General features: G+C 42.9%; 1 pseudogene; it reads right to left on the reverse strand.

Moving 5' to 3' along the window:
* Nucleotides 1-12,664: 12,664 nt before the first annotated feature.
* On the reverse strand, nt 12,665-13,537 carry LOC103886715 (annotated as a pseudogene).
* Between the last annotated feature and the right edge of the window lie 443 nt (nt 13,538-13,980).

Raw genomic sequence — 13,980 nt, forward strand, 5'->3', positions numbered from 1 at the left:
TTTTCAATGAAAATTTAACTGCGTGGCATTGAGCAGCATCTGTGACCTTTGACTTTTTTTTTTTTTTTTTTTTTTTTTGAGATGGAGTCTCGCTCTGTTGCCCAGGCTGGAGTGCAATGGCACCATCTGGGCTCACTGCAACCTCTGCGTCTTGGGTTCAGTGATTCTCCTGCCTCAGCCTCCCGAGTAGCTGGGATTACAGGTGCCTGCCACCATACCCGGCTAATTTTTTGTATTTTTTTTAGTAGAGACGGGGTTTCTCCATGTTAGCCAGGCTGGTCTTGAATCCCTGAACTTGTGATCTGCCTGCCTCAGCCTCCCAAAGTGTTGGGATTACAGGCATGAGCCACCACGCCTGGCCCAGAACAGGCAACTTTTTTTTTTTTTTTTTTTAAGAAGGAGTCTCACTCTGTTGCCAGGGCCGGAGTACAGTGGTGTGATCTCAGCTCACTGCAACCTCTGCCTCCTAAGTTCAAGCGATTCTCCTGCCTCAGCCTCCCGAGTAGCTGGGATTACATGCACCTACCATTACGCCCAGTTAATTTTTTTGTATTTTTAGTAGAGACAGGGTTTCACCGTGTTGGCCAGGCTGCTCTCGAACTCCTGACCTGGTGATTCACCTGCCTCTGCCTCCCAAAGTGCTGGGATTACAGGTGTGAGCCACTGCATCTGGCCCTTTGACCTTATTAATAAAGCAAACAACCATCAGTCAGCTATTTGTGTTTTCTAGTAGTTATGCTATGCCCTCTGAGAAATCCAAAATCTAAGCCATGATCCCAACCTTCAAGAAACGTACATGACGCCAGCCACGATGAAGAATGAAGTCAGGGGATCTGAACTTGTGGAGATATAAACAAGTGTATAAGACAGAAAATACACATGCAAGCAAACAAATACGTAATTGCAAATTGCGATCTGTACTATGAAGTAAATAAGCAAGCCAACGTGATTGAGGGGGAAGGGAGGAGGGAGGTGACTTCTTTAAATCAGATGCTCAGAGCAGGCCTCTCAGGGGAGTGTTATTTATCCCAAAAGCTGAAGACAGAGAAGAGACTGCCACCCAGAAGATGGGAAAGAGAGAAACAGCACGTTGCCAGACACAAAGCATGACACCAAAAATCCTCTAAACCAAAGGGCAAACTTAAACTCATCTTTCAGATGCCTTTGGAGCTCATCATGTCTATTTAAAATGCCCCCTACAGAGTCTAGAGCAGAGCTTTCCTCATTTTCGATGCTCAGTACACATGGAGTGAACAGACAAGTGGCTCTGAGAATAGCTTTCTTATTGTTGGGCAATTGATACCCCATTCAGTGTGTATGTACCAGCCCCTCTCCTTTGTTACAGCTTCCTGGGAACTCTTGTGGATGACACAAAAGTAAGAAGAGGCCGGGCGTGGTGGCTCACGCCTGTAATCCCAGCACCTTGGGAGGCCGAGGGGAGCAGATCACATGAGGTCAGGATTTGAGACCAACCTGCCCAACATGGCGAAACCCCATCTCTACTAAAAATAGAAAAATATTAGCCGGGCATGGTGGCACACACCTCTAATCCCAGCTACTCAGGAGGCTGAGGTCCGAACCCAGGAGGCAAAGGTTGTTGTTAATTGAGATGGTACTACTACACTCTATCCTGGGTGACAGAATGAGAATGTCTAAAAAAATAAAAACCTTGCCCTAGACAAGCCGCCCCCTAGTTCTGCCAATGGTGAACATTCCTAGTTAAGCAGGGTTACCATAACCCACACCTGGACGTATCAAAGAAAACTGTGCATCTATCTGCTCAAAGTTGTTCAAATTCCCAGCCAGGGCACCTGCTCTATCTCAAAATGTAAGACTCTGGAATGAGCACTTCGTAAGTTTCAGGTCCACCACAGACGTTAATGTCTGGTGGGTGGGTTGGATTTATGATCAGCATCATCTGGGAATCACATTCTGTCCATTAGGTTGAGCTAAGTGCTGTCAGGAATTTGAGGAAGAGCTCTGCTGAGTGAGGGAGCGAAAAAGTGGTTATGACGTTTTAAGTGACTCCAGATGGCCCCGCAGGTACTGCGGTGGCAGCTCCACGCAGGGCACAGCGACCGAGCAGTCTGCGAACTCACTTAACCCTCAGAAGTTTGGAATCCAAAACACTTGCCATTTGCTGTTTAATTTCACTTGCTTTTTACATGCACTAAGATGACAAGAAACCTCGAAGAGAAATTAGCCAGTACACATTTTAGATTGAACATGAAAACTATAAATCTGCCCTTGAAAGTCAAACTTGCCTCACATTATAGAGTCTTGTGGAAGACCAAGTCCCATAAGCACAGCTCCCAGGAGTATAGTTAACACTCATTTCTGTTCTGAATATCTCCGATGAAAAAACAGTGAGGAGGAAAGTCCCTTAACTTTGTTTACAGAGCAATAACTCTGAAGCCAGTAAAAAATTGGACATTGAAACCATAAACAGAAAAAATAGAGAAAGATGTCTTTCTAATGGAACCAGGAATAGCAGAGACACTTCTAATATAAACACTTCAAAGTAACATGAAATACATCCTATGGTACTACAGAAATGGAATTTGAGCCATATTCATCATTGTTTATGAAATTAAACCAGGTAGCAACCAAATGTGACAACATTCAAGGGAAGAAGAATATATTCCAGAAAATATTCTTTTGATTTTGATTTTGATCTCTAGCAAATCCCCAAAATTGACAAATAACAGATGGTAAGTAAGCACTGAGAAAAGGAACGAGTGTAAGATACATCGATTAATAAAAATAAAACAGGGGACCATGATTTGTGATAGAAATCTAACAAAATCTCTCACGGTCTCCTTGTGGTCTGAAGGAGGTCTGCAGCCTTCACGGAGAGGTAATAGCTTCCATAGTTGATAGAACAGCTAAACTGGGCTCTTGGCCCCATACGAGCCTGCAGAGAGATCCCAGAAGCCCTCAAGTGTCTATCCTTAGTCCTGTCCATTTTGATCATATTGTCAACCTTCTAAATGGAAACGAAGACTAGCTGATCAGGTTTATGACTGACCACATGCTTAAGCAACTGCTGACATATTGGAAAGTGCCACACACGGGTCCACTCACCCACTCACCAGCTGCTGGACCTTCTCTGAGCTTCAATTTCCTTCTCTGAGTGTTGGTCAAATGAGAATACCTCATAGAGGCTTTGTGAAAATTAAACTACACAACAGAAGTAAAATACCAAGAGAGTGTCAATAAATGTTGACTTTCTTCTAGTGTCAGAAACTGCCAGGATTCAATATCATCTCAGTAACTGAGCATTAAAACTCCACAGTGAAATGTAATAGGACAAATATACATCTTATTTTAAAGTATGCCAAGGGAGGCTGGGCGTGGTGACTCACGCCTGTAATCCCAGCACTTTGAGAGGCCAAGGCAGGTTGATCATTCAAGTTCAGGAATTTGAAACCAGCCTGCCCAACATGGCAAAACCCCATCTCTACTAAAAATACAAAAATTAGCCAGGTGTGGTGGCACGCACCTGTAATCCCAGCTGCTTGGGAGGCTGAGGCAGGAGAATCACTTGAACCCGGGAGGTGGAGGTTGCAGTGAGCAAATATCGCATCATTGCACTCCAGCCTGGGTGACAGAGGGAGACTCTGCCTCAAAAAAATTAATTAATTAATTAAAAATAAATAAAGTATGCAAAGGCAGCCTAGGGGAGAATTAACCTAATATCAACTTTGATTTCAGAAAAACAACTCAGGGAATTTTTAATGGGCTACAAATTTAGCATAAAGAGGTTTTTTGTTTGTTTGTTTTAAAAAAGACAATCTGAAAATAGAGTGCTAATGATGTGGTATATGGAGTAGGGCTAATGGCTGAATGTTGTAACCAGGCACAGTTTGTTCCATAAAATGATACCTTAAGCCATGTTGAGTTGATAAGTACACAATTAATATGGTCTGTGCTTATCATATAGAAGCCCTATATTTGACATCACTGTAATAGTCATCAGTTCCAGCTATTGTATACTTATTAAATGATAAACCTAATTATCTCTTAATAATAAAGTGTTCTGTAATTCAAATTTTATAATTTAAATGACTCTTTCCTTTTTCTCTCTGTTAGTCAAAAGTATTGTGATGATTTATAACCTAGTCCCACAAATTCGTCTCAAAGAAGGACTACTGTCATATGTATGACAAATATATATATGACAAATGATATTAAATATGCAAGAATCCATCCCTTGAATTTTGGCACATTTGGTTGCTACCTGGCTTAAGTTCATAAACAATTACTGAAAATGACTAAAATTACATTTCTATAGTACTGTGAAGTGACATTTATATATATATTAGAAGTGTCTCTACTATTCCTGGTTCCATTAGAAAGACATCTTTCTCTGTTTTTTCTGTTTATGGTTTTAATGTCCTTTTCTTTTTTTTTTTTTAATGGCTTCAGAATTAATAAAATATAAGTGGAACCTAATTTTTAAATATTCATATTGACTGAGATAGCATACTTTTCAAATGCTGTTTACAGAAGCAAGGCTTCACTGAGTCATGTTTACAATGAAGGAGAGGAGAGAAACGTTTAAACAAAAAAAAGCAGACTGCACTGGGTCTGTGCAGACAGACATTATGAAAACTTTCACAGAGATACTCAAAATCCACTTTCTTTAAATAAGGCTTTGCTCCTCATCTAGCACCAAATATAGCGCATACCAAAGTCGTTAAAAACAAAGCCATTCTTTTAGCTCTGAGTGTAAAAGTGCATCTGCTGTTTTTTTCTGACAAAAAAAGGGAATTATTTTCACCATTTTTAACATGGTCAAAAAGAACCAAATGGATTTTTAGGGTGTTTTCCAAAAGTGAAGAAAACGGGAAGTGAGCTGTTACTAAATATGTAAGAATCTGGATAACTGAATGAATTTAAACCAAATATTATACATAAAACTTCAGTTTAGCAAAAATCAAAGTACAGTATGTTTCATGGGTTCAGAATTGCTGCTGAAACATAGTTATACATAGATCAGTTGTTACCCAATTTATATTGCTATAAATGCAATATTCATGTGAATATGCTAAGGCATATTAAGAATGTAAGTCTTCTCATGCCTATAATCCCAGCACTTTGGGAGACCAAAGCAAGTGGATCACCTGAGGTCAGGAGTTTGAGACCAGTCTGGTCCAACATGATGAAACCCCGTCTCTACTAAAGATACAAAAATTAGCCAGGTGTGGTGGCACGTGCCTGTAATCCCAGCTACTCAGGAGGCTGAGGCAGGAGAATCGCTTAAACTCGGGACATGGAGGTTCCAGTGAGCTGAGATCACGCCATTGCACTCCAGCCTGGGTTACAAGAGCAAAAAACTGTCTCAAAAAAAAAAAAAAAAAAAGTATAAGCCTTGCAGGCTGGGTGGGGTGGTTCACACCTATAGCACTTCAGGAGGCTTGAGCCCAGGAGTTCAAGACCGGCCTGAGCAAAAGAGTGAGACCTAGTCTCAAAAAAAAAAAAAAAAAAAAGGGAGGGAGGAAGGAAGGAAGATAGATAGATTAATCAGATAGCACTGGATCTTCCAAAACAAAAAAGTGTATAGGCCTTGTAAGCCAAGTACAGTATATTACAATGTTCTATTGTTAGACGTTGTTATCAGTAATTTTGTATCTCTGTCCTTCTCTTGTCACACTTTACACTCTTTACACTAAGCAGAGCTTCCCAGTTAAGAAAACATTCAAAACACTTTCTTTAGTTGCCTTGAATGTGAGACACCTTGAATGAGTTAAACCTGCTTAGTGCTACCAACACTCATGTTTCTATTGGCTGCTAGTGCTGACCGCAGGGTTGAGGAAGGTAGAAAGATACCCAGATTCCCTCCAAAAATAACCAACATGTTTGTAGAAGCAGTCACTGTCTTCACCACGCTTCCTCTTTTTTTGGTTCAAGTCATTTCCTCCATGGGAAATTATCTGTAAATGAATCAATCTTGTAGCCTAACAGGTTGCCTTTTCCTCGAAATTCTGTTTACTTGGGATTCTTCCCTAATCTCTCCACCAAATATATTTGGAGAAGGAGAAGGGTTTAGTCCTTCTCCTTCTCTGGTTAGCTCTGTGGTTAGAAATGTAAATAGTGAATTTAACGTGACTTCTCTGTGCTGTTTGGAAGGATTCTTGCAGCAAAATATCCCCCAACCATAAAAAGGCAAGGCGAGGTAATGCAAGGAATTAATCTAGCTGTAGATATGTGCATTGCTATAAATGTAAATAAATATCTGACAGGTGTGATTTAAGTTGTAAAAGAGTCTATTAAAACACAACTCTTTTTTATTTAAAAAATCAGAAGGGGCCAGGTGGGGTGGCTCAATGCCTGCAACTCCACACATTGGGAGATCAAGGTGGAAGGATCACTTGAGGCCAGGAGTTCAAGACCAGCCTGGACAACATAGTGAGACCCCCAACTCTATGAAAAAACACAAAATTAAAATGAGCTGGGCATGGTGGCATGCACCTGTAGTCCCAGCTACTAGGTAAGCTGAGGTGGGAGGATCACTTGAGCCCAAGAGTTCAAGGCTGCCATGAGCTGTGATCTTGGCACTGCACTCCAGCCTAGGCAACAGAGTGAGACCCTGTCTCAAAAAAAAAAAAAAAAAAAATCAATAAAGGAGAACAGCTTCAAATTACCCATTTGTGTTCCATTATATTCATAAGCCATGCATTTTACTGGGGCCTGGTTTCAAATTTGCAGTGCTTGCCTACACTCAATGGCAGATATCTCCATTTCCAAAAGCCCTTTGGCTCTCTCTCTAAAAATAAATGAGGCCGAGAACAGTGGCTCACACCTGTAATCCCAGCACATTGGGAGGCTGAGGTGGGTGGATCACCTGAGGTCAGGAGTTCGAGACCAGCCTGGCCAACATGGTGAAACCCCATCTCTACTAAAAATACAAAAATTAGCAGGGCATGGTGGCACGTGCCTGTAATCCCAGCTAGTCGGGAAGCTGAGGCAGGAGAATCCCTTAAACCCAGAAGGCAGAGGTTGCAGTGAGCCGAGATCATGCCATTGCACTCCAGCCTGGGTGACAGAGTGAGACTCCATCTCAATAAATAAATAAATAAATAAGAAAGTTTTATTTTCCTCAAAAAAAAAAAAAAAAAAAAAAAAATCACACTATTTGTAGATTAAACCAAGTACATAGGTTAAAAATGTGAAGAAAGGGATGGAAGAGAAATCAGAGTCAGTGTGGATGCTATGCTTTCAAGCCCAAGCAGTTGGGGAAATTAATGAGTTAAAGTGAGAGGACAGGTGTTATAATCTGCAAAGTGCTACAACAATGTCCGTGATTGGTATAGGTACAGGAACACAGAGAGGAAAAACTAGGAAAGGTGGATGTAGCTAGCAACAAGAGCAATGAGTTCAGCTGGGAACTTCCCGTCTTTAAAAGTGAGATATTTAAGCAGAGATGTACCAGACACAGTGAAAGATTTCCACTTGGAAGTTGAGTAAGGTAGCTCACCTGGAGGCAGATTTAGGAGTCATCACATAGGTGTGATGTTTGAGTCTTTGAGCAAATAAGGGAATGTGGACAGGAAACATCATTAATGACAACCCCTTTGAGTTTCACAATATAAATCTTTCCACTGCCTTTTTCTCCAGTACATAGTCAATTGTTGAGGTCTTGTCTATGTCTGCCTTTTCTCTGTCCTTTGTTTGTTTGTTTTAGCTTATGCACTTCCAAAAAGTAAGAATGTGTCTGTTTAACTCACTTTGAACAGTAGAGAACTCAGTATCACTGGCACAGAGGCTCTACAAGTGCAAAGTTCTTACCCAACATGAGTTGGTTTGGCCTAAGCTTGGAGATGGAGGGTCTGGCTCCAGGATATAAAGCATGGAGCCAAGGGTAAGTGCAGAAGCAGGGCTTCAAAGAAAACCCTGCTCAGGCTAGGCGCAGTGGCTCATGCCTGCAATTCCAACACTTTGGGAGGCCGAGGTGGGTGGATCACGAGGTAAGGAGTTTTTGTTTGTTTGTTTGTTTTTTGAGACAGAGTCTTGCTGTGTCGCCCAGGCTGGAGTGCAGTGGTGCAATCTCGGCTCACTGCAAGTTGCGCCTCCCGGGTTCACACCATTCTCCTGCCTCAGCCTCCCAAGTAACTGAGACTACAGGCGTCTGCCACCACGCCCAGCTAATTTTTTGTATTTTTAGTAGAGATGGGGTTTCACTTGTTAGCCAGGATGGTCTCGATCTCCTGACCTCATGATCCACCCACCTTGGCCTCCCAAAGTGCTGGGATTATAGGCATGAGCCACCACGCTCTGCCAAGGTCAGGAGTTTGAGACCAGCCTGACCAACATGGTAAAACCTTACCTCTATTAAAAATACAAAAATTAGCCAGGCATGGTGGCGCATGCCTATAATCCCAGCCACTAGGGAGGTTGAGGCAGGAGAATCACTTGAACCTGGGAGGCGGAGATAGCAGTGAGCTGAGATCGTGCCACTGCAGGTGGAGACCCTGTCTCCAAAAAAAAAAAAAAAAAAGAAAGAAAGAAAAGAAAGCCCTGCTCAGAAGGCAGCACCTATGAAGGTATGTGGTTGCCTGGTGGAAACCACAAGATAGCAAATGAAATGGGTTAGACAAGGAGGGAACCAGGTCTAATGAATAAGGGGGAAAGGTATAACATATGACGGCTTCCCTAACCTCTAGCCCTCTAGTTCCACATTCCTGTCCTAGCACCATTCTGACACAGTCTCTTCACAGTTCACCCTGTATTGTAGGCTTTGGAATATGCCTCAGGGCATGTGTGTTCCTATGCATCTCAGCTATTTTGTGCTGCTATAACAGAATACCACAGACTAGGTAATTTGTAATGAATATACATTTATTGGCTCACGGTTCGGAAGTCCAGTGTCAAGGGGCTGGCATCTTGTGAGGACCTTCTTGCTGCATCACAGCATGGCAGAAGGTGTCACATGGTGGAAGGGCAAAAAGAGAGGGCAAGGGATAGGCAAGCTCACTCCCACAATAACAAACCCACTCCCATAATAACAAACCTACTCCCTTGATAACAACATTAGCCCATTCTTGAGGTGGGGCCCTTGTGATCTAAACACCTCTTAGAGGTCCCACCTCCCAATACCATTACAATGCCAATTAAATTTCAACATGAGCTTTGGATAGGGACAAACATTCAAACCACAGCGCTCTGTGTACTTTACTATCTTTCCTTAAAGTCAGTTGTGGTTTTGGCTGTCTGTGAATAACCAGATTGTAAGCTTCTCAAAGGCAGGGATGAAGCAGAAGCCCACTGTTCATGGCCTGTCCTGGAACACTGGAGGAACTCCAGCTTTCCTGCTACCTGGGTCTGAATTAAGGACATCCCAAATTTAAGAACTTGGTTTACTACATCACAAGGGCATTGCCCTTGCTTTACTTTGTTCCTGACCCCATTCCCTTCATTCTGCCAGGCAACCGCCTCACTCTCCATCTAGTTATTTGCTTTCCTTATCCCTCACATCCAGTATCTTCTGATGTCCTTAGGCAATGTCTGCATCTTTCTTCTTTGACTCAACACTCTCAGAAAACCATGCTTTGGAGCACATGCTTAACCTGACCCTAGGATCTCTGCACTTTCCCTGCAAACAGGCCCTGCCCAATGTGTCCCAGAAAGAGATCTGGTCATTTAGTGTTTGTCTATCTCCTCCCTTCTGGCCTGTGAATTCCACATTTCTGACAATCTTACCCTCATATCTTCTACTCTGAAGATGAGTGAAAAGTTGTGGGTTGAAACCGTTCCAATTGTGATTAGAATGTATGTGGTCATTAGCAAACAAAATTTAATAAAATATAACTCAAATGAATAAGTAAAAGCAGTTCATTTTCTGTGGCTATTCAGCTTTTTGGTTATAGTTGCCTCTTTTTGCATAAAATTAGAACTAGTTTGCTGTGTTTACAGAAAAGGCTTGCTTTGCTTTGCCAAGCAAATTGGCAGAGAAAGTGTTCTTGCAATAAAAGGACACAACATTCTAATATCCTTTCCTAGTTCTGCCCTATAAAACACAGTCTCTATTGCATTCCCAAGCATCAGGGAATTATAACTTCCCTCCATCACCACCAACACTGCTACAGACCAAGAAAGAAAAGCCAACATCTTTATTAACTCTTTGAATAAATTGTTATTGTGCGCACATCAAGTGGTGGGAGCTGGGCTAGGCGTTGTGAGAGTTACAGTCACGTGGAAGCCATGATCCCTGGCCCACAGCTACTCGCAGTCTAGCTGGGGAGATAAGACATGGCTATCAGCCACTATCAGGCAGTTGCCATAAATGCCGTGTACATGAATGGTGGGATCTCAAGTGCCGTAGGATTTCAGAGGAGGCGGAGAAGAAGTCTGGCTTAACAGAGGAAGTTCGAATCTAGTTGGCCTTTTGTTTTCTCAATAAATATTTATTGGGTGTCTCTGAGGACTGGACTGAGTTCCGTGCCAATTGCTAAGGAACACAACAGTGGGCAAAACAGACATCATCTGTGGCTCTGATGAGAACCTATAGGGGAAAAGATATTAACCAGATGATCATACAATCATATAATTATACCACCTGCTAAATTATCTGAAGGAAGTAGAGGGGCCTACGGGGGCCTATGGGGTCAGGGAAGACTTCCCTATGGAGGGGATGTGGGAGCTAAGATCTGTAGATAAGTAGGAGTTAACCAGGCCACAAAAGAAAAGAAAAGAAAAAGGAAAGGGAGAGGGGAGTGAGCATTGCAGACAAAGGGAACAGTACGTCCAAAGTTCTTGAGGTAGGAGTCAGCATGGCGGTTTAAACAATGAGAAACGCTCTGTGTGTGCAGAGCAAAAATGACAGGGAGGGGAGAAGACTGGAGCCAGAGCACCAGGATCTAGTGGGCCCTGGTAAGGACTTGGGTCTTGATCCCAAGAGGAATGAGAATCTACTGAAGGGATTTAATAAGAGGAGAAATGATCATATTTGCATATTAAAAACATATCCTGGCCAGGCACAATGGCTCATGCTTGTAATACCAGCACTTTAGGAAGCTGAGGGAGGAGCGCCTGAGCCCAGGAATTTGAGACTAGCCTGGGCCGCATCATGACATCCCGTCTCTGCAATCAATCAATCAATAAACTAAATAAATAAGCTGAGCGTGGTGGCACATGCCTGAGTCCCAGCTACTTTGGAGGCTGAGGCAGGAGGATCACTTGAACCCAAGAGTTTGAGGCTGCAGTGAGCCATGATCACACCACTGCACTCCAGCCTGGGCAAGAGAGACCCTGTCTAAATTAAAAAAAAAAAAAAGCCAGGTGTAGTGGCTCACACCTGTAATCCCAGCACTTTGGGAGGCTGACGTGGGCAGATTACAAGCTCAGGAGTTTGAGATCAGCCTCGCCAACATGGTAAAACCCCATCTTTACTAAAAATACAAAAATTAGCCAGGCATGGGTGGCACACACCTGTAATCCTAGCTACTTGGGAGGCTGAGGCAGGACAATTACTTGAACCTGGGAGGTGGAGGTTGCAGTGAGCTGAGATCATGCTATTGCACTCCAGCCTTGGCAACAGAGCAAGACTCCATCTCAAAAAAAGAAAACCAGCCAAATAAACAAACAAACAAACAAAAAAATAGAATAACCAAATAGGTCAGGCATGTCAGCTCATGCCTGTAATCCCAGCATTTGGAGAGGCCAAAGCTGGCAGATCACTTGAGGTCAGGCGTTCAAGACCAGTCTGGGCAACATGATGAAACCCTGTCTCTACAAAAAATACAAACTTTAGCGGAGTGTGTTGGTGTGTGCCTGTAGTATCAGCTACTCAGGAGGCTGAAGCGGGAAGATCACTTGAGCCCTGGAGGCTGAGGCTGCAGTGAGCCGCGATCACACCACTGCGCTCCAGCCTTGGCGACAGAGCAAGACCCTGTCTCAAAACAAAGCAAAACAAAAAACAAAACAGAAACATTATTCTGGCCACAGGGTGGGGAATGATTGGTTGTAGAGCTCTGGAGTAGTTGCAAAAGATCAACTGTAGGCAGTTATACTGATCCAGGCAGCAGATCATGGCGGGATTGGAGGAGAAAAGTGGATGTACGTGTCAGATACTTGAGAACAGAAAGCTGGTATCGGTTCTTAGGAACAGATCTTGAGAGCATGGAAGGTGTTTTCCTCAATCCCAGTGTTTCCTTCCTAGAAAGGAGTTTGTCTCAGCCCTTCTTCTTCCTCTTAAGAGTGAGCTGCCACAGAGAAGAATTCTCTGCAGGTCCTCCTGGCGTTGACAGAGCTGGGAGTGCTGCCCAGGAGTGGGTGGGTGAGTGGATCTCTGTCTTCTATTGTAGTTTGGATGCAGGTCCATTTGGCCCTCACACTGGATTAAGTCCTTAACACTTCTCTATCGGTAAAGCTAATATCTTGGCCGCCGTATTTACTCTTCGGTTTATTTCTCTAACTCTGGGCAGAGAAGAGAGAGATGCTATTTATTAGAGAGTATTTTTTTTTTTTTTTTTTTGAGACAGAATCTTGCTCTGTTGCCCAGGCTGGAGTGCAGTGGCATGATCTCGACTTGCTGCAACCTCTGCCTCCTGGGTTCAAGCAATTCTCCTACCTCAGCCTCCTGAGTCACTGGGACTACAGGTGCGTACCACCGGGCCCGGCTAATTTTTGTATTTTTAGTAGAGATGGTGGTTTCACCATGTTGACCAGGCTGGTCTCAAACTCTTGAACTCAAATGATCCGCTCACCGAGGCTTCCCAAAGTGCGGGGATTACAGGCGTGAGCCATCGTGGCTGGCCCTTCTTGAGACTCCAAACAGATTGGATATGGGTGATGGGGCTTGATGGATGGATACGATTTTTTTTTTAAGTTTTAAAAGGAGTTTATTGAAGAATATTCTTAGGAAGCCAACAACTTTTGAATTGTCATTTTTTAAATGTTATGTTTTCTTTTCATGCTGTATAATAAAGGTAACGTGTAAGAGGCTATGAGTTACAAGTTTCTTCCTACTGGAATTCTCTGGGAGAGCACAGTATAGTCATTTCTACAATGCTAAAATAATTTGTTTTAAGTTTCTTCTCTGCTTCTCTTCAAAGAGTGATGAATAATAACAGAAGACAGCATTAAAAACCCATTTCCCCCCATCATTCTGTAGTATTGGAGCCAGTATTTTTACCATCACAGTCTACTATTTTTGCTTCATCCACTTTAATAAGTTCTGTCACCTCTCTGAATTCAACATCATTCAATACAAAAGTCCACAGATTATCACAGAATCTGTACGTATTTAGAAAGCTCCTGAAATTGACTCTGCTCCTAACCCTCTGAGCCAATGCTGAAGTTATAGCCTTATCAAACTGAAGTAGAATTTGTAGGTGGTCTGTTGAGACTGTATGAGCTCATCTAGGATCACCTGAAGACTGTTTCCCAAAGCAATATTTCTGTATAACTGATATGCCATGGCTTAGGAAAAATTGCTCAAACTGCCTTTCTTTTTCCTTTTAGCTTTTTTGTTTGTTTGCTTGTTTGTTTGTTTTTCAGACAGAGTCTTGCTCTGTCACTGACGCTTGAGGGCAGTGGCATGACCATGGCTCACTGCAGCCTCTGCCTCCCAGATTCAAGGCACACACTACCATGCCTGACTTATTTTATCTTTTTTTTTTTTTTTTTTTGAGATGAGGTCTCCCTATGTTGCCCAGGCTGGTCTTAAATTCTTGGGCTCGAGCAATACTCCTGCCTTGACCTCTCAAAGCACTAGGATTATAGGCATGAGATCCTACACCTGGCCAAAAAATTGCCTTTGTTATTCAAGCTTGCATTGAGGTACTGTGGGGAAAGGGCTTTGTGCTGCAGAGCAGACAGAAACCACCAGGAGCCCAGCAGGATGTTCCTACTTCCCCAACCACAGAAACCCAGAGGAATACGATTTTGATAGAAATGGAAGGAAAGACATTACAGGTGTGGGGACAATATAAGTAAAGAAGCAAGATGGCTGGGCACTGTGGCTCCCGACGCCTGTAA

This window comes from Papio anubis, chromosome 8 (genome assembly GCF_008728515.1).
Source record: "Papio anubis isolate 15944 chromosome 8, Panubis1.0, whole genome shotgun sequence".
Taxonomy (NCBI): Eukaryota; Metazoa; Chordata; class Mammalia; order Primates; family Cercopithecidae; genus Papio; species Papio anubis.